This window comes from Macrotis lagotis, chromosome 1 (genome assembly GCF_037893015.1).
Source record: "Macrotis lagotis isolate mMagLag1 chromosome 1, bilby.v1.9.chrom.fasta, whole genome shotgun sequence".
NCBI classification, from domain to species: Eukaryota; Metazoa; Chordata; class Mammalia; order Peramelemorphia; family Peramelidae; genus Macrotis; species Macrotis lagotis.
Genome location: NC_133658.1, coordinates 7,650,830 through 7,671,393, shown reverse-complemented (window position 1 = coordinate 7,671,393; position 20,564 = coordinate 7,650,830). Strand labels below are relative to the sequence as shown.

At 37.9% G+C, this 20,564-nt stretch overlaps 1 long non-coding RNA gene and 1 other non-coding gene across 2 annotated transcripts in view; both read right to left on the bottom strand.

Moving 5' to 3' along the window:
* The window catches only part of LOC141512627 (uncharacterized), a 123,551-nt gene that overhangs the window by 28,202 nt on the left and 74,785 nt on the right, over positions 1-20,564 (bottom strand). The gene's annotated exons all lie outside the window — the stretch shown is intronic.
* LOC141510433 (U6 spliceosomal RNA) lies at positions 18,793-18,899 on the bottom strand. The gene has a single exon (XR_012474922.1). It is a non-coding gene; the product is annotated as a U6 spliceosomal RNA (small nuclear RNA).

Here is a 20,564-nt window from a genome sequence, read left to right as displayed (position 1 = left end):
ACATGAGATCATTTTGAATGGGAAGGCCCTAATATTGGTGGTAGAGGAGCTAGAAGAAACTTTCTTCAGAAGACAGTATTAGAACTGAATTGAAGGAAATAATAAACTGGAAAAGATGGAAGTGGTGGGGTAAAGCATTCTGAGAATAAAGAAACGTAGTTCAAAGTCATGGATGTTATGTACTGCAGAGAATCAAAGAGACTATGTACCTGCATTCTAGAGGGGGGAGGTGACAATCTGGAAGAAGACTGAGAAGCAATGGAGCAGGGGAACTGGAGAGGGTTTGAAGAACTAAAACTTTAGGAGAGATGTTTACATTTGATCCCATCTATCAATGATCATTTCTGAATTGATTTTGTTGTCTTAGCATTTCACTTATGTTCAATTCTTTGGGATTCCATTTGAAGTTTTCTTAACAAAGATATTGGAATATTTTGCCATTTTTTCCTCCCCCATTTAATTTTACAAACTGAGGCAAACAAGTTTAAGTGACTTGCCTAGCTAGGATCTGAGGTCAGATTCTAACTCAGGAAGATGAGTCTTTCTGATTCCAAGTCCAGTGCTCTATTCACTGTATCACTTAGCTCCCCTTCCCATTATTAAAATATTGCCTAAATTCTTCAAGTATGGAGGCCTATGTTTTTTGTCCTAAAAGAGACAAAGTCCACAAATAGATGGAGAGAGAAAAAGAAAGATATAGATGGTAGATACAAAATAAATAGTAGAGATAGATGATCAGAGAGATAGATAGATGATAGATAGACAGACAGACAGACAGACAGACAGACAGACAGACAGACAGATAGATAGATAGATAGATAGATAGATAGATAGATAGATAGGATGGATGGACAGATAAACCATCAATTTTAAATAATAAGGCAACTATTCCTTCTCAACAGAACGTGAATTTCTTGGCAAGAGAGACTTGCATTTCTTCGTTGTCTTCCCAGCACCCAGCACAGTCAGTCAGATGATGGGCACTTACTTAATATATCCTTTTTTGGATTGATTAATTTGTTGTCTGTCAAGAATCAGATTACCATTAGACCCTAGCTTCCACATTACCTCAGACTGAAAACCTTTCATAGAACAAGGGAAGAAATCAAGTGCAAATCAGTTCAACTCATCTAAATGAAGGCAGAAAGGAGTCCCCCTAAGATGGCAAATAAATAGAACACCAGAGACCAAATTACAATGAAACTATCTATATTAGATCCCTTGAAAGAAAGGAATTTAACCTACTAATGACCTAAAATGCTATTTTTTTCTTGGAGGCTTTGAAGATGAATTTTATAACCTGAGACTTCTAATGAAATCAATAGTTATTAATTTCCAATTATCCTTTTGTCTTCATCTCCTTCTAATACAAGGGCATACCTCTATGTTGAAATTATGGCTAGAGATTCTATCTTCATGCAATTAAGAAGGGGGATGAAACCTAATTTATTTAAATGGCATTTTCCCCAGCACTAGACCTGTGATAATCTTAGCAGCTTAGTCTATTAAAAAAAGAAATTATTCTTTTCATTTTTGAATTTGTCCGGTGGAGAATGATTTAAAATGCTTGGAAGAAATTCAACTTTGTTGAAATTTCAGGATTCTGAATATAACATCAAGTTTTCCCTTAAGTGGATTTGGAGCTCAAGTGGGGTCATTGGAGAATTGAATCTTCATGGCCTTGAAAAAAAAGAAGAAAAAAACTTTTTTTTTTCCTTTTGCAGAAGTCAGTAAGTCATGTCAAATAGAAATTTTACTTATTTTCACTTGTTTAATTAAGATTCTATATTGATATGGTGTGGTAGATAGAACACTGGACTCAGAATCAGAAAATAGTGACTTCAGTCAGACCAGAGATACTTACTAGCTGTGTGACTTTGGGTAAGTCACTTAATCTCAAAACTCTTGGGTTTGGCATTCAAAGAAACTTTACAATCTGAAACCAGATTAGTTTTCTAAGGATATTTCCTTTCCTTCCCTTATCTCTCTCCTCCACATATTCTAGGATCTAATCCAACTGGTCAGCATTCTCCAGTGGTAAAACAAGGGTAAGATCACCTGCCTCACAGGGTGGTTCGGAGGATCAGATGAGATAATATGTATAAAATGCTTCATAAGTCTCAAAATGCTATGAAAATGCTGGGCTTCGTTATTATTTTTTTGATGTTGTTAATCTGCGTCCAAATTGTAGTCTAGTCTACCTCCTATACCCATCAGAAGGTCCAAGAGAATACTTCTTGGACCAGTACATCAACAAAGTCTAAGAAACGGCTAATCCAAAACTAAAACAAATAAAATAATGAAATACTTAAAAAAATAAAAGTAGAAACATAATTTGAAATGGTAGGGGCAGCTAGATAGTGCAGGAAATGCATCTTTAAGAGTTCAAATCTGACTTCAAACACTTACTACTTATATGACGCTGAGCAAAGCAGTGAACCCTGTTTGCCTCCAGTTTTCATTTGTAAAAAAAAAAAAAAGAAAAGAAAAGAAAAGAAAAGAAGCTAGAGAAAGAAATGGCAAGCAACTTCAGTTGCTTTGTTTTTAACAATGGTAACAATGGGATCATGAAGAGTCAGATATGACAGAAATGGCTGAATACCAAAACCCTGAAATGGCAGAGGGGATCCTAATCTGTGTTAAGAAGTTGAGAATAGAAGTAGATGACACAGAAGAATAAAAGAAGGAGGCATGGGAATTTTAATACTACTACTGATAATAATAATAAATCTGATTTTTTTCTGAAGGAGTTGAGAACTATGAAGAGGGAGCATCTTCTTGAGGAAAGATGACGGGGATCCAAAGGTGATGTCAGATGGGACATCATTCCAAAGAGGATAGGGTACAAACAGAAAAGGATTGCCAGTATGTACTATTTGTATTCCCTGGGCCATGCATTCTGCAAAAAAAGAAAACCCCAATTAACACATATCTTTCCTGAACTACATTTCCCCAGTCACTAACTGGCTATAGTTATGAACTACTTCACTTTGAAATCTCAGATAGATAGATAGAAATAGATATAATGTATATAATGTGTATAATGTGTATATTTATTTTCATATACATAAACGTATAGATGTGTATGGATTAACCTCAAAACCTAGCTGATCTTTTATCCTAAGCCCACCCCTCCCTCAATTTACCTTTCTTTGCCTAATGTGCCCTCAAGATTCTTCTAGGCGCCTCAGTTTCACACATTAGAGCCATGTCATATTCTTCCCTGACACCTTCCCTTGCCATCTACAATTAGCTGTCAAAGTTTATCGACTCAAGCTCATAGTCTATTCCAAATCTACACCCTTCTGGCTACTCTCACAGACTCCACCTGAGTTCTGGACCCAGGAGCCTCTTTTCCTACTGCCATAGCATTAGAATTGCCCTTCCTTCTTCCAATCTCTCCTTTCTCCAATCTAAAGTCTACAAGTTTCCCAGGTCTCCTGCCCCAAAAGTTCCCCTTTGATCTAATAAAAAGTTGAAACTCTTGGGTCTGGCATTTACAGCCACTTTACAATCTGAATCCAGACTACTTTTCTTTTTGTGTTTTGTCTTTTTTTTTAAGGCTTTTTGTAAGGCAAATGGGGTTAAGTGGCTTACCCAAGGCCACACAGCTAGGTAATTATTAAGTGAAGCCGGATTTGAACTCAGGTATGCCTGACTCCAGGGCTGGTGCTCTAGCCACTGCGCCACCTAGCTGCCCCTTTCCAGACTACTTTTCTAAGCATATTCCCTCTCCTGCCCCAAATCTCTCCTCTACACATTTTGGGAACTTTCAGTTCCCACATCAATACATTCCATTTCCTTCCTCAAAGCCTTTGCAAAGGCTCACCCCTACCCTTGGAAGGCTTTCCCTCCTCTCCTCTGGATCTTGGAAACCCTAGGGACATTCAAAACTCAACTGAAATTCCAGTTTCTTCAAGAGTTCTCACGCAATCTCCAGCAAAGGTATTAGTCCCTCCCATCAAAATCACATTCTACTTATTCTGTATCTCTCTGACTCTTCAAGATGTCATTATTGGCTTTAGTTTTACATTAGGAGTCTCAAATACAAGGAACTTAGGGCTATTTTTTTCCCTCCCTGACTAAAAGTTTGACTGGGAGAATTCAATTTTATCTCCATTCTCAAGCTGGCATTCACATTACCAGGAGCTTAAGGCATCAGTGTTACATTTTCTCTGCAAATGACTTGTCAGGATCAGTGTTGAAATGTAATTGGAGACGAGAAGCAAGGGCTCAAGGGGTCTATCAATAGGTGATCATCCCTCTGGTTTTGAGACACAGTTTTAATGTCCCAGCTCCTACCCAAAACACAGTGTTAATCTCACTTCCCAGGTCTCTGCAACCAGCTCTGATACACCTTTTCCCCTGCTTAATAGGTGTTTCCACACATGTAATTCAGGATTTGTATCATATTGACACTTTGAAGGGGGACCTGGATACCATGGACTTTCTGCTTCCCCCACCTGCTGGAAGACAGATTTCTACATAAAAGCTCTGAATATTGATGTTTACTGATTCAAGAATTCCCCTATCTATGATGCTTCACAGTTTAAAAAGGTTTCCATTTAAAGTCATCCTATGGGGAAGAAGGACAAGGGTTATTATTTTCATTATAATAGAAGGAGAAATTGTGACTAAGAAAAGTTGTGTTAACCAATCACACAGCAAAGTTGTGGACAGGGTCAGAAACCAAACCCCAGGTTCCAGAGTCTAAGGCCAAGATTCTCTCCTCTACATCGCAATCGATCTCTCTTCTTCATTATATAAAACAGTGCAATCCTGACACAAGATGTTTTCTTCAAGGAGCATGGAAAATGGACATTCCCATTGCCAAATTCTGTACACTGCTATAAAGAAAGAAAATACATCCATCATGGCTGGCTAGGTGGTGCAGTGAATAGAGCACCGGCCCTGGAGTCAGGAGGACCTGAGTTCAAATCTGGCCTCAGACACTTCATCATTACCTAGCTGTGTGGCCTTAGGCAAGCCACTTAACCCCATTGCCTTGCAAAAAAGAAAAAAAGAAAATCCATCCATCCACCAGCTGCTAGACCCTCTAATGAGTTTCAGCTAGATACTGAAATTTGATATACTTAAATAGGTCATGAAGGTAGTTGAGAATTATTGTCTTTCAGTCATTGCAAATCACATAAACTCATCAATTGTCACAGATAGTAGAAAATGTAGACATAGAATAGGGGATGTCAATCCTAGGAGGAATCTTCAAATATAAAATGTCAGATTTGTGTAGTATAGTACCTTAAAAAACAGAACAGAAAATGGGAAACATGGAAGAGACCTTACAATATAGAAATGAGAATGTCATAAGTAATAGGGATCTTAGAATATCATATTCCTGAGGTGGCAGAGACCTCAGAACTGAGAACAGAGAATATCTGAGCTAAGAGTAAACTTAAGCCATTTAATGAATGAATGAATAAATGAATGATGCATTTTTAACTGCTTACTATATGTAAAACTGTACTAATTGCTAAGGAAAGTTGAGCCAATACACAGCTGGCAACAGTGAAGCAGAAAAGAAAGGGGCCTCCTGCAGTGATCTGGTATAGGGCATTTCATATATTCATCTGATCCAGAACACTCACCAATATCAAGATTGGTTTGATGATAATAATGGGGAAATTCAGATGCTGATAAATGAAAAACAAGAATTCTTCAGGGTTTACAAACAAGATAATTTATCCATCTCTAAGAAAGAGTTTAATTCTAGTAAAAGTCAAATTCAAACAAAACTTAGTGAGATGGAGGATTCTTGGCTCAGTAAGAAGGCAGATATAGTTCAGTTTTACAAAGATAGTAACAATCCAAAACTTTTATTATGCTCTAAAGGCTATTCATGGGCCAAAGATGTGTGATACATCTCAATCATTCAGTGCTGGTGGAGCCACACAGTAACTGATGATCCTAGAGAAATGGACTGAACATTTCCATAGTGTTCTCAATAGACCACCATCAGTCTATGTTGAAGCCATTGATCATATACCTCAGGTTGAGGTCAATCCCTCTCTAGTCCACTGAAGAGGAGGTTTTGAATCCCATTATGTTTTTCTCATATGGCAAAGTGTCTGTTGCTGAATCTATTACAGCTAAGATTTATAAGTTAGAGGGTCCATTGCTTATACTAAAGCCAAGTGAAATTTTCTGGGTTATATGTCAAAAGGATCTTATGCCCCAACAATTCAAGGATGCCTTCATTGTCCATATCTCTAAAGGAAAAGAAAATAGATTATGCTTTGAAAATCAGAGAATGGTTTCCCTTTTGGTCATTGTTGGCAGATTTCTTGTCATAATTATTCATAATAGTTTGATTCTTCACCAGGAAGATGGTAATCTATCCAAGAGCCAGTGCAGCTTCAGAAAGGTCACTATGGAGTTTGCTCTCAGACAACTCCAGGAAATATTCCAGGAAGAGAACATAGGTCTGTACACAATGTTCATCAATCTGACTAAGGACCTTGACACTTGATGTCAATCACAAGGGATTGTTGCCTGGAGAAGTTCAATAGTGCCGCATATCATTTTCATGACCGCATGCTTATAGAGTTCTGGACAATGGATGATACTGGGTAATGACTCCAATGGAAAATGTGGGAGAGAAGAGGTATTAGAATAATTACCAAACTAAAGGTCTCCAGAGCCATTGGGCTGACCTCATTGTTGTATGCCTGTGAAATCTGCATATACTAGTACCGTGCCAGTAAAAGGAATTACTTTCCTTTGAATTATTGTAGGACGATTCTCAGGATCACCTGGCAAGATAAGATACTAAACATTAATATCTTTTCTTGAGCTGAACTGCCAAGTATTCAAATTCTACTGCCAATATTGCAACTCTGATGGGTTGGTCCCATTGTTCAAATGCCAGATGTATGTTTGCCTAAAACATTATTTTATAGAAAACTCACAAAGGCAAGCTCTCACATGAAGCTCAGAAATAATACAAGGAGACTCAAGTTGTCTCTTAAAAAGTTTAGAATAGAATTTGAGATTTGGAATACACTGGCACAGGATCACCCAGATGGCATGTCTTAATGAAAGAAGTTATGCCCTCTGAACAAAGCAGAATTGCAGTAGCTCAAGAAAAAGCAAGATATGAAAATTTAGAAAATCTCCATTTCAAATTTTCATGTGGACTATCTTTATAAGAGATAGAGGATTCCAAGTTAATATTGTTGTAATCAACTCCAGTTGGACCCACAATATCTTGATGCCAACATAATGATGCCTTTTGATTCCTCTTTGAGAACGGACAACTAAGAGAGAGAGAGAGAGAGAGAGAGAGAGAGAGAGAGAGAGACAGACAGACAGACAGACAGACAGACAGACAGACAGACAGACATGCTTGCAAGGCTGTCCTTTTTACAGAAGCTCACATTCTAATTGGGAAAAGAGTACATCTGGAAGATTTCAGCTACACGTCCAATGGAAAATCCTCATCTCTTAAAGTAGATATTAATGGTTCTTCTTTAATTTCACTTTTACTCATAAAATTGTATTAGTTTATATCTCTTAACAATACTAAGGATTTTGGTCACTGATGAGGAAATGAAAGAACTGAAAATAATAATCTTAGGCTGCAGAAGATAGCAATTCCTGTCTAAAAAGAAAACATCAAAAAATATATAATAGAATGTCATCACTTAAAGGGACAGGGAACAGAAACATATTGAAAATGGGAGGATCCATATAACATAGAACACAGAATGTCAAGAGAATTGAAGATACATATAACCTAGGATGACAGAGATGAGAAAGATCTTAGAGCATAAAATACATTAAATTGGTATTCAAAGGGGATATGAAAATCATGAAGCCCAATACAATTTACTGAAGAGGATATTTAAGTTCACAAAAAGAGGAAATACCTTAGAAATCAACCAAGAGAACAACATGCTTCATATCTAGTGTTCAGTTTTCTTTCCTTTTTCTATCTTCCGCATGAATACTTTCCTGATCCCCTAACTACTAGTCTCTTTTAGAAACTACCTTATTTTTAGCTACTTTATATAGATGTGTATTTATTCTCTTTTAATTATTGCTACATATATTCCTTTGTGTCCTTGTTAGCTTTCCCATTAAAATCTGAGCTCTTTGTGAATATGAATTGCCTAGTTCTTTGCAATGTGTCACAGTGCCTGAGTAAACAGTAGGCATTCAATAAATGCATGTATATGGATTAATTGTTAAGCCAACTGCATATCTTTTTATTTCAGAATATTTAAAAGAGAGCTTGGCTCAAGATTCTATAGCATTTCTTATTTGGCGGTAATAATATTTTAACCCAACCCTTCCAAACCATTTCACTCTCCAACAGCCAAGAGGTTTATTGTCACATTCAACTGAAATATATCCTGCCAACTCTGAGTTCATTTCTTTGTCCACTTCATCACGGACTATAAAGTAAGGACTCAGCATCTTCTCCTGGAATCCTAACCTAGAATGGAAGCCAGTAATTTCACTATTCAAGTCAGCCAACTTCAGTTCCTTCTATTGTTTGGCATAGATACAAAGGCATAACTAAGGTGGGGTAATCAAGGATTTGGCAATGGATGGCAAATTTGGAAAGCACTGACAACACGTCAGGCATGCCGCAGAATAGAAACAATTGAATGTGGTATCTAGTTAGGAAGAAAGAATTGTTTAAGTTGTGATTTTGTTAAATAGTTAAGTTCTCAAACACCCTCATTCCTCTCCTAATCCCTTGCATAAGTCCACACTTGAACATCTACCTGCTCTCCCTTCTCTGGTCCTACTTCTTCCTAATGTCTTTATCCATGGGGGATGCTATCATAGCCAAAAATAAATAAATAAAGATTTGATTTGAGGACAAACTTCATTTGTCATGCATAAGAGGCATGATCTCTCTTAACTTATTTATTCCTTCAGGATCATTTTTGTCTTCAAAAATTGGCTGAGGTAAATTATTCAATGGTAGCTAATTATGTATTATTAGTGAGAAATAGGAGGCCTGAAGAAATCTCTGTGACCTTGACAATTTCTATTAAAGACCACCAGGATCTTCTAAGGCATGGATGGATGGTCAGAGGGATGGATGGATGAATGGATGAATGGATGGATAAATTAAACATTTATTATGCATTTGTTATGTGTAAAATACTTTGTTAAATTCTGGAAGCACAAATAGAAAAGTCAGATTCCCAGTCTCATAGGGAAAACAGCATATAAAGAAAATTCCAGCTTCAAAGAAGGAGGAAAGTCTCCCTGACTTTTAGGGTCCCAGCACCAAAGTTGATGTTAATATCAGCAACAATTTCTGATACTCCTGAACTACTTCATACTGAGAAGAACTTTCCCTCGTGTGTCTCTATAGTAGCTGTGGTTATAACTGCTGGGGCAACAACAGCCAAGTTGCAGCTCTATGAGAATGGCTCTCCAGGATGACTGGGGTGGGGGGCACTCAATTGGAAGCAGAAATTTGGTCTAAGGGATGCTACCTCAACCAGACATCTGGGACGGACTCTCTCTCTCTCTCTCTCTCTCTCTCTCTCTCTCTCTCTCTCTCTCTCTCTCGATCTGTTGGTCAACCATTGGTCCTGATAGTGGTAAGAAAGCTAGATCTCTTTTCCAATGACTTTCCCCTTTAATAATGTCAGAAGAAGCAATGTCAATTGTATCACAACTATTCCTAAGGTTCTTGAGTTCCAAGCACTGGTATTTGAGGAGGTCTTCTGGTGGTAGTTCAACTCACTTGGCTACCTTTTATTTCCCTTAGTATTCATTTCTGCTTCCTTGGGACTACCTTGATTGCCTCATCTGTTTACCTGTTGATAGGAATGATTGGTTCATCACAGGAGTTGCTTCCCTGATGATGGCATCAAGGGCTGATCTAGAAGCAGGCATGATGAGCTAGTAGGGGCTCAGTGGACATAGGAAGTCATAAAGTTTGAGGCATATGATAGTAAACTGGGATATTGGGAATGATGTCTTGTTACCAGCACTGAAAGATGCAAGAGACCTAGTCTCTTAATTGTGGTACAAATCAATAGGGAAGCATTCCAATATGTCTCCTTCTATAGACTAGACTGCAAAGGGAAGATAATTTGCTAGGACTTTAGGCAAAACACTTCCTCTGTCTGATTCAGTTTCTTCCATTGTAAAAACAGGAATGACAATCAAGTTCACAGGCTGGGCAATGACACACGAGTGCAAATAGACTTTAAATGACCAGATAAAGGCAAGAGATTGTTATCATTCTCAAAGTTACAGGTTCACAATTCCAGGGCAGAAAGAAATCTTAAAGGCTGTGCAGTTCAACATTAATAAAACGGAGACATCGAGAGGCGACACTGGCACTTCAGTGCCACATAGATAGGAAGGATTTGATAAAAACAGAATTCCAAACCAGCTCTTCTTGAGTCTCAGACCAGTGACCTATGGACTCAGCCTTTCTTGAACGCTCTTTAAACTGTGGTGCTGACAATGCAACACAGAATTCTGGTCGAGGGAGACCAACCGATGAAAATGTCCTGGTCTTCACTAGGGAACAAATCGTTTTTTTCTTTCCTGCCCATTCTCTTCTCCCTAATAAATCATCTTTCTACAATAAATATTTATAACATTTCAAATTACCTCCTGGATTCAGATGATCATTTCTTGCTCCCTTCAACCTGTGTCCCATTTCATCTTTAGTGATTTAATTGGTTTTTGTGATACCAGATTCATGAAATTTCCAAACACAGAATATTTTTTTCTTTTAAAGATATTGATATTCCTAAATATATCAGTAATATTGCAGAATTACAGAATTTAAGAGTTGACTGGGATGTCAGAAGCTGGCTGTCTGATCTCTAGTTGAGGCCCTCCAAGCAGAAATAACCCAAAACAATACTAGAAACATTTATTCATTATTTAGATTGTACCAGGCTATATACCCAGTCCTGTGCTACAAATAACAAAAAGAAAGGGTCCTTCTTCTCATGAAACTTACAATCCATTGGAGGAAGATACCATAAAAAAAACACAAAGTTGGGAAGCTCAGGCACAGGGATAGCACAGTTGATGGGAAAGGAAGAGATCACTGAAAATTCTGCTCCTCCCCTGAAGAGAGACTTCAAAAGGAAGGTTTTGCTCTGCTCTGCAGCCTTCCACTTATAAAGATTGAAATTCCTGAGGGGACTAAGGAGATCAGAGCCCCAAAATAAAGCCATCTCCACTGTGATGTGCCTCCCCACAACCTCTTGGCAACCTACTTCCCTCTGGGAGCAGCAAGTAGTGTTGTTTGTTTGATTTGTCCTTCATTCTTGAAGAGGACCACAACACCCAGGAGGTGATGCCATGGCAAGCACATGAAGGAGATTTGAGTTAGGGGGGCTGTGCTAAGCCTCCAGCCTTACTTTCTCCTCCAGAGTCCCAGGTCCATTGACCAGATTTGAATCAAGAAGATTGGAGGTGGTCCTGGATATGAGACAATCAGGGTTAAGGGACTTGGCAAAGATCACACAGCGAATGTCCACTGTCTGAGGCTGGATTCCAACTCCCATCCTCCTGATTCCAACACCAGAACTCTATCCACTGTGTCGCCTGGCTGCCGTTGTTGTCCTCTTTATAACTTCCACTGTGTTCCATCTCTGGGAGTCAGTGTAATAGACCTAGTCTCTCCTCATGCCAGAAAGGTAATAGGCACTTGCCACATGCCCACCATCCAGATCTTCTGCTTTAGAATAAACATGACCTGGTTCTTTCAATTGATCTTCCTATGACAGTGACTAAAGACCCCTTTATGATTCTGGGAACCCTCTTCTGGACACTCTGCAGTTTCGGACTGCTCTTCTTATATACTGCGAACTACATCACACTCCAGGGGAATTCTGACCAGGTCAAAAAGTAGAGAAACAATCAATCCATCAATCAATAAATATCCATGTCCAATCAGTGGTATGGGATTACCAAGCTATTCTTTTTTTAACTTAAAAATTTTATTTATTTTGACTTTTACAATTTTTCCCCTAATCTTACTTCCCTCCCCTACCCCCCCCAAAGAAGGCAATTTGCCAGTCTTTACATTGTTTCCATGGTTTACATTGGTCCAAATTGAGTGTGATGAGAAAGAAATCATAGCCTTAAGGAAGAAACATAAAGTATAAGAGATAGCAAAATCAGACAATAAAAGATCAGTTTTTTTCTCTAAATTAAAGGTAATACTCTTTGGTCTTTGTTCAAACTCCTCAGTTCTTTCTCTGGATACAGATGGTATTCTCCATTGCAGACAGCCCAAAATTGTCCCTGGTTGTTGCACTGATGGAATGAGCAAGTCCATCCAGGTTGAACATCAGCCCCATGTTGCTGTTAGGGTGCACAGGGTTTTTCTGGTTCTGCTCATCTCACTTAGCATCAGTTCATGCAGATCCTTCCAGGCTTCCCTGAATTTCCATCCCTCCTGGTTTCTAATAGAACAATAGTGTTCCATGACATACATATACCATATACATATACATATAAGCCATTCCCCAATTGAAGGACATTAACTTGATTTCCAATTCTTTGTCACCACAAACAGCGCTGCTATGAATATTTTTGTACAAGTGATGTTTTTACCCTTTTCCATCATCTCTTCAGGGTACAGACCCAGTAGTGGTATTGCTGGTTAATATTACAAGCTATTCTTAGGTGCCACGCCTCACTCAATGCAACTCCAAGTTTACTATTGATCATCTCTGATTTATCCTGTCCTTAGCTTGTTGGACATAATTATTTATGAGTCGTCTTCCCATTAGATTATGAGCTCCCTCAGAGAAAGAACAGTAATTTGAATTTCTTTGTATCCCAAGACCTTATTAGAGTGTCTAGCACAGAGTAGTGCTTAATGAATGTTTATTGACTGCCTGACTGACATTCGCTTTTGTGGCTGTCACATCACACAATGCTGTCTCATATTGACCTTATGGTCCACTAAAACTCTCAGATACTTTTCTTTTAACACTTTTCATTTTATTTTTTTCCAATTACATATTATGAAAGTTTGTTTGTCAACATTCATCCCCATGCATCTTTATGTTACAGAATTTTCTTCCATCCCCCTCCCTTCACCTAAAAACAATCTAGTGAACATTGTACATTTACATTTGTGGTTAGCATGTTTACATCTTAGCCATTTTCTATATATGAGGAATTAGGATTAGAAGGGGGGAAAGGAACCATGGGAGAGGAAGGAAAAACATAACTCTCAGATTCTCTTCAGAATAGCTATTATCTATGTAGGCCTCCTATCTTTTATCATTAGTGAGCTGATCTGTTTCCAAGAACTCAGTATTCTATATTTATCCCTGATGAATATGCACTTCTTTGTGGTCCTGGACTCTGAAAATCCTTTAGCTCTGTCTCTGCCATGCATCAGATCCAATCTCCCTTCCATCGTGATTATCTGAAAAGCACATGAATGTACCTTCTACACCCTTCTGAAATTGTTTGACAAAAAATGGCCAAAGACAAGGAACATGTCCCTTGGGTGCTCCACTAGAGACCCCATTGATCTTGAACCAATAATCACTATTTTTGAGTCCAACTATTCCAACAATTCAAAATTTATCTAAATGTATTATGAAACCTCTATCTCGCCACTTTATCTATACAAATTGTATGGAGAACTTAGTGATATCTGCAATCTTTGTCAATACTTTCCATATCATTTCTTTCAAATACTGATAAAATTAGGTTTCCATAAAAGGAAATGAAGTTAATTCTGTGTCTCTGTTCTAGATGAAACCTTGCTGGCTCAGATAGTCACTTACAATTCTAAGCAGGATAATAACCGATGAGAAGTGATTTCTATTTTCATATTATGCTATTTTATTATTTTTATCTTTTATAAGTGATCACCAAGCATACTTTTAATTATCTGCTCTAGAACATTCTGAGGAATAAAAGTCAAGATCACTGACCTAGAATCTTCAGCGCCTGTCTTCTTTTTTCTTTCCTTTTTAATTAACACCATCCATCACATGTACATTGGATTGCATACAAATTAAGAGGGGAAAAAAGCCTGGATTCTAATGATAGAGCCCAAATCCTTTCTACATTGACTTTGCCTTGTGATAGGAAGAAACCTGGACTTCTAAATTCTAGTGCAATCTTCAGTTCACTGATGGTGTTTACTCAGACTTCACTAGGTGAAAAGCTGCTCTTTCATTTCCTCCCTCTCTTCATCCTGCTCACTTCATAGTCCATCAGTCTTTCTCCTCTTCTTCCCATTTCTCTTTTTTCCTTCCTTCCCCAGATCCTTTTTATTGTTCTTCCCCATTAATCTTTTCTCATTTCTCTTTCTCTTCATCTTTTCATTTCCTATTTCTAATTCTCTACTTTTCTTCTCTTCTGTTTTATCACCTTTCCCCTCTTTTTGCTCTGATCCATCTTTCTCTGTATCCTCACAGCAATTTGAATATACATAAAGGCATGTTTTATTACATGACTAAATTGCACCTTAAAAATAAACTTCAGGTTGCAAATGCTCATCCCCACTCCACCAACCAGAAACCAAACATCATTTATCCCTATTCCCAAAGGAAGCACATGATGTTAAAGTCAACGATTTACAAAATTAAAATGGACTTAAAATATACTAAAATGTTTCTCATCTCTGCATCAGGGAGATTCAGAGAAAATGAGTGAATAATTTGGCCAAGGCACAGTTTTGTTTTGACATCTAAATTAATGATCCCAATGAATCCACATTTTGTACAAACAATATTCTGAGGCTTCCAGTTAATCACTGGGAGTTACTCACTCAACTCTCCATCTGCTCCTCTCTCTGAATCTTGAGGAAGTGAAAGTCCATGATGGAGAGCAGGAAGGAGAAGGATGGAAATAAATTGGTCTTCCTAGGGAGAGAGTGGATTGCAGGTGATTAGTCTTCAAGTAAATATAAGCTAAACACTTGTTCAGGGTTGGTGTGGGGAGTAACCAGATTCAGGTATATGGGTCCTTGGAGCTTCCTTCTGAATATTGGATTTTCTTTTACCATTTGATGCAATTCATCCCACTAGATGGTCTAGTGTTAGACTTTGAGTCAGGAAGATGACTTCTGTTGTGGTTTCTCACAATTATTAACTGGGTGAAGTCTTTAAACCTGTTCTAGTTTGCATCTTGTCATCTATAAAATTATGACATTGAACCTAGGTCCCATTAGCTCCAACTATATAAAAGTCTGGAAAAGAAGCTAGTTAGAGGGGAAAAGAGTACTGGCCTCTGAGCTAGGAGGTCCAGGGTTCAGATGCTGGCTCGACCCTGGGCAAGTCACTTTACCCCTCATTGCTCCAGACACCTCCCGCAATGGCATTCGCATAGCATGATCAACATTGTCAGAGGATATTTTCTCAATGGGAGTTCCCTACACCAATGAAACCACAAGTCTGACATGTAAACCAAAGACACTCATTTATTTTGCTCTTGCTACCTGGATTAAGAGCATCAAGTGGAAAGCCCTGGAAATAAATTCTTAAAGGAGATTGTCCCTACCCATGAGGACTTAGATTCAACTGCTAAAAGGGAATGGACACAACAGCAATGGAAGTCTTGAAGTTTAGAGATAGGGTAGAAGCTGTGACTTTACTCACATAGGAAACTCCATTTTCCATCCACTGCTTTACTGGACTTTGACTCTAGGGACCAATCTCTACCCCATGATAAGTGGATCACCTGAAATCTCATTCTCAAGAAGAATGATTGGTGTTTGATATACTTTTGGGGGGTTGGTCAGTCTTTTCAGTCATGTCTGACTCTTAATGACTCCATTTGAGATTTTCTTGGAAAAGATACTAAAGAGGTTTGTCATTTCCTTTTCCAACTCATTTTTCAGATGAGGAAACTGACACAAATGGGGTTGGGTAACTTGCCCAGCATCACAATCACTAAATGTCTGAGACCAGATTTGAAGTAAGGCACTCCTGATTCCCTGGCATGATGTCTATCTATTTCATTACCTAACTCCACTAACTCTACTCACCTTCAGTTGACTCTACACTCTGATTAGAGGGCAGGATGGCAGAGTACTAATCTTTTCCCAAAGCCTTCCCTTTTAGAGGCTTTACAAGCTTCCTGGTAACTCCATTTCCTGGTAACTCAATTTCTGAACTTGGCCTTTTCAGTTCCAGAGAAGGAATACCTTGGGCCAGGTAACAATGCCTGGTTCCCTCACACACTTTTCACTTTCCTTTGGGGTTGAGTAATTTGAAAGCACAGGCTTTAATCCCAATACTTATATAGTGTTTAGATCAAAGTAGACCCTTAAAATGCTTACCGAGTAGAATATCCTATGAGAAAGGAAGGTGACATATCAAAATATACTAGAAGCTGAACTTTAACTCAGAGTTTTCTGGCTCTGACCCATGTGCTTGATCTGCTCCACCATATTCCCTCTGTTGGGATTTTATGATTCAAAAAACAAAAATCTAATCAGAATAATGAAAACTGGTTTCAAATAATAAAGTCTGGGAAGGGTAGATTTTACATAAAAATCTTCCTTTGGCTCTCACTTTTGAGGTGGAAATTTTAAGCCAATTTGTAGAAGGAGATAGCTGTTCTCTTCTCCCTGCTCTGCTCATCAAATGATGTGATGCAGTGGTAAGGGCACAAAGTTTAGAAAGAAAGATATGGACAAGTTAAACCACCTACTCTACATATTCCTTCTGATAATTTAAATAGTTCAACTCACTGTTCCTGGACCATTATTTTATGTGTAAATTGGTAGATGACTTTTATGATTTTATGTGTAAAATGGGATTGGTAGATGACGTCTATGATTTCCCTTGGGTTTTCTTCTTCTAAGATGTTACTGTTATTGTTCTGTTTTTTCTGCTTGCTTCAACTCTTTGAGATCCTATTTGGGATTTTATCACCAAAGAGGGTTAAATGTCTTGTCCAGAGTCACATAAGAAGTTAATGTCTGGTGCCAGATTTGAATTCAAGAAGCTGAGTCTTCCTGACTTCAGGTCCAGCACTGTATACTTAGCAGGCCCTATCTTGTCATGTAAGAATCAATAGAGGGATCATGTACAATGACCTTCTCACTCTAATGCTTCCCATCAAGTTTTCCTTTCTAGGTTATCTTAGATGTCTTTCTGTTCTTTGTATCAAATATTCTTATTCCTCTCATCTTGTATGTCATATCTTAGATACAGAAATAACCTTGTCTATGTGGCTGACACATCTTGAGTGTTTAATTGTTGACTTGTTAACTTCTATCCAATCCTCTCCTTTTGGAGATAAAGAAACTGAAGCTGAGATGCCAAATGACTTATCCAAGTTCATATAACTAGTGTCTGTGACAGGATTCTCACATTTCTGACTTGAGGTGTAGTATTCTAGGCATTAAAAAAAAAACTCTCTTGACGTTAAGAAGAATACTAAAACCTTCCAGGGTCAGAGTGTCATCATAAGGACGGGACCTCAAATCTCAAAACAAGGGTCTTCTTGAAGTTTGTCCATTTGAATATTCTTCAATCTGAATTAGTGTTCTCCTTGCTTTTCTGCTGTATGCACTCCTACAGAATTTCAACATTTCAGAATGTGAAAGCTTGTTAAGGATCAGATGGTCCAACTTACACCTGATCAGCATGCTCTCTACAAAACACCAGGTGAGTAGTCATCTAATCTTTATGTGAAGATCTCCATTAAAATGGAAGTGACTACATGACTAATCTGGAAATATGATAAACAGAATTGAATATGCATAACATATATCAGATTTCTCTCTGTTATGATGGGGGGGAGAAAAGCGTAGGAGGTAGAAAAAAGTTTACAAAAAGATGAATTTTGAAATTTTTCATTCTATGAATTTGAAAAAATAAAATAACATTCAAAAAATAAAAGGACGTAATTACTTTCCCAAGGCAGTTCATTCCACTTTAGAATTTGAGGGAGAGGGATAGATAGGTACCTCATGGAAAGATAAAATCATGCCTTTAGAGCTGCAAGTACCTTGCAGATCATCTTGTAAAGATTCAATTTGCAAGATGGAGAACTGAGGGCAGGAGAATTTAAGTGACATGTCCAAAGTCACACAGGAAGTAAATAGTGAAGGATGTGAATCTAACACTTTCAATCTCTATCCAGCTCACTTTTCATTGTAATGGAAATTACCTCCCATCAAGCTTAAATATATCTTCGTTTCCATCATTGTTCCTACTTCTATCTTCTGGGGCCAAAACAAATCACATAACAGATTTGCAATTACGTGAAGACAGCAGTGATGCTTCCACCATCACTCTTGAGTCATCTACACTACATCCTAAAGATCCCTAATGCATCTATAGTAAAGATCTACCTTGGGAGATTTGCTTAAGCAGTTTTAGAAAATAGTGTGGATATTTTGAGTCAAGCAATTCAATGGTTTTATATGCCTCAAGGAGATACATTTAGAACTGAAAGGGAGCTTAGAGTAAGCCAACAAATAAGGATTAGCAATTTGAACATGTTAGTATTTCCTACTCTAAAATTCTACTGCGGTCAATGAAGAGATAGCCTTAAAGTGAAGATCTAAGTTCTGGTCCTGCTTATGACACAAGCAGAACGCGCAATCCTGAGACAGCAATGTGAACTCTTGGGGCTCTAGACTCCCTCTACAATGCAAACTGAAGTGAAGTGAACAGCCTGAAGAGGTAGAGGGAATTGCCTTACTCAGGGATTGTCCATACCAATGAAATGGGTATTCCAGAACTATCTGAACCCTATCCCTACCTTTATCCCTATCCCTGTCCCCATTCTTACCATAGCTCATCTGTATGTTATGGGTATTTGTTATTCTCCCCAAAGTAATATATACACTTTCAATGCTTCATGAATTTGCATGTCATCCTAGTGCAGGGGCCATGTTAATCTTCTCTATATCGCTCCAATTTTAGTATATGTGCTGCCAGAGTGAGCACATATATACACTTTGAAGGCAAATATTTCTTTGGTTTTATTTCTCTAAATCCCTAGCATTTTAGTATATAGTCTGGCCCAAAGAAAGTATTCAATGAATTCCTCTTGATGGAAAAAAAATGAATGAATGAATGGAGATAGTTCAAGCAGTAATTCCTAACAGACACATCCTTTTATCCCCCCCTTTCATTCCAGTATTTGCTATCTTTGAACCTTTGATATTCATTAATGAGTCCCTACTCAGGCTTTCTGTGTCAAAATTCAGTGCTTGAGTCACCCCACTATGAAGTATCAAAGAGGAGAAGAATTGACTCCACTAAATGTTAATCCTTATTATCTTTCCATGGTACTAGTCTGACATGGAACATAATGTAAAGGTCTCCTGGGCTTTGGAGAGTTTATTTGGAATTGGGAGAAAGTCTATAAAGTAATTTTGTATAGGTCACTCAAGACTTTGGCAATCTATTCTACAGAAATATGACTTTAGAATTTGTCAGGCCATGTCATGATATTTAGCAATGATCCCTGAAATATTTTAACTAGGTTTGAGCAGAAGCATAATAAAAACAGTAGAGAAAAGATGAAATATGTCAATAAATACTGACTTTATGTTTTTATCAGTCAAGTAAGTCTCTTCTATTGGATCAGTTTTACCTTTTGAATAATTCTGATATTTGAAAGGACTGGATTACATACAGAGTTATAAGGAGGCTTTCAACTGGTGGCTGAAATTAGAATTTCTAAACTAGAATTAAAGGATAAATGTTAAATAGACAAATTCCAAGCTTAAAAAAGAAAGTGCCCAAAATAGAACAAGAAGCTTCAGCTAATGTTTTTCTGAAATACTACAAAGCTATATCATCGGCATTTTCTTTACCTTCTTGCTTAGGTACTTTGGCCAAGAAGGTCAAGAGTCAAAGACCACCTTTTCTTGATGAGTCCACATTAGGCACTCCTTCCTTTTTGTGGAGCTTCATTAAACACCTTTTTGTTGCTGTACATTCTACGATTTTCCTAAAACACCCACTTTATCTCATGGGCTTTTGGTTTGTCAACTCTTTTTTCTTCATTTAAAAATATAAACATCATTCCCCCCTTTCTAGTCCTTCTGTACTCCTTGATAATGTAAGATCTTTCTAATAGTATGGCCAGTGACATAGTAATCAGAACCATCGATGATTTCAGGCATTCAGAAGGGATTCTTCTTCTAAGATGAAGCAACACGCATTTAACACTTATTATATACTTCAAACTATTCTAAATGCTGGGAACACAAGTACAAGGAGAAAAGGAACAGTGCCTGCCCTCAAGGAGTTCTCAGGTATCTGCTAGCTATGTGACAGGGGCAGGTTTGCTTCAGTATCTTTATCTATCAAGATTCCAATGAAAAGGCTTGGAAGTCCAGAGGAGGGCACCCATAGGTCCTGCTACTGAAGTCTCGAAAGGCAGAAGCAGAGTAAGCATTGGAATGAAGGCTGATTAAACACTTCTCTTCCTTCACTAACTTTAAATGTCATATAAATAGTCTAAAAATAAGACATAGGAAAAATGAAGGATTGGAAGAAGTTGCTCTGGATATATTGACTTTTGACAACTACAAATTCAATATGAGACTACTATGAAACAGTAGGAAGGAAGAGGAGGAAGAAGAAGAGCAGGATACACAG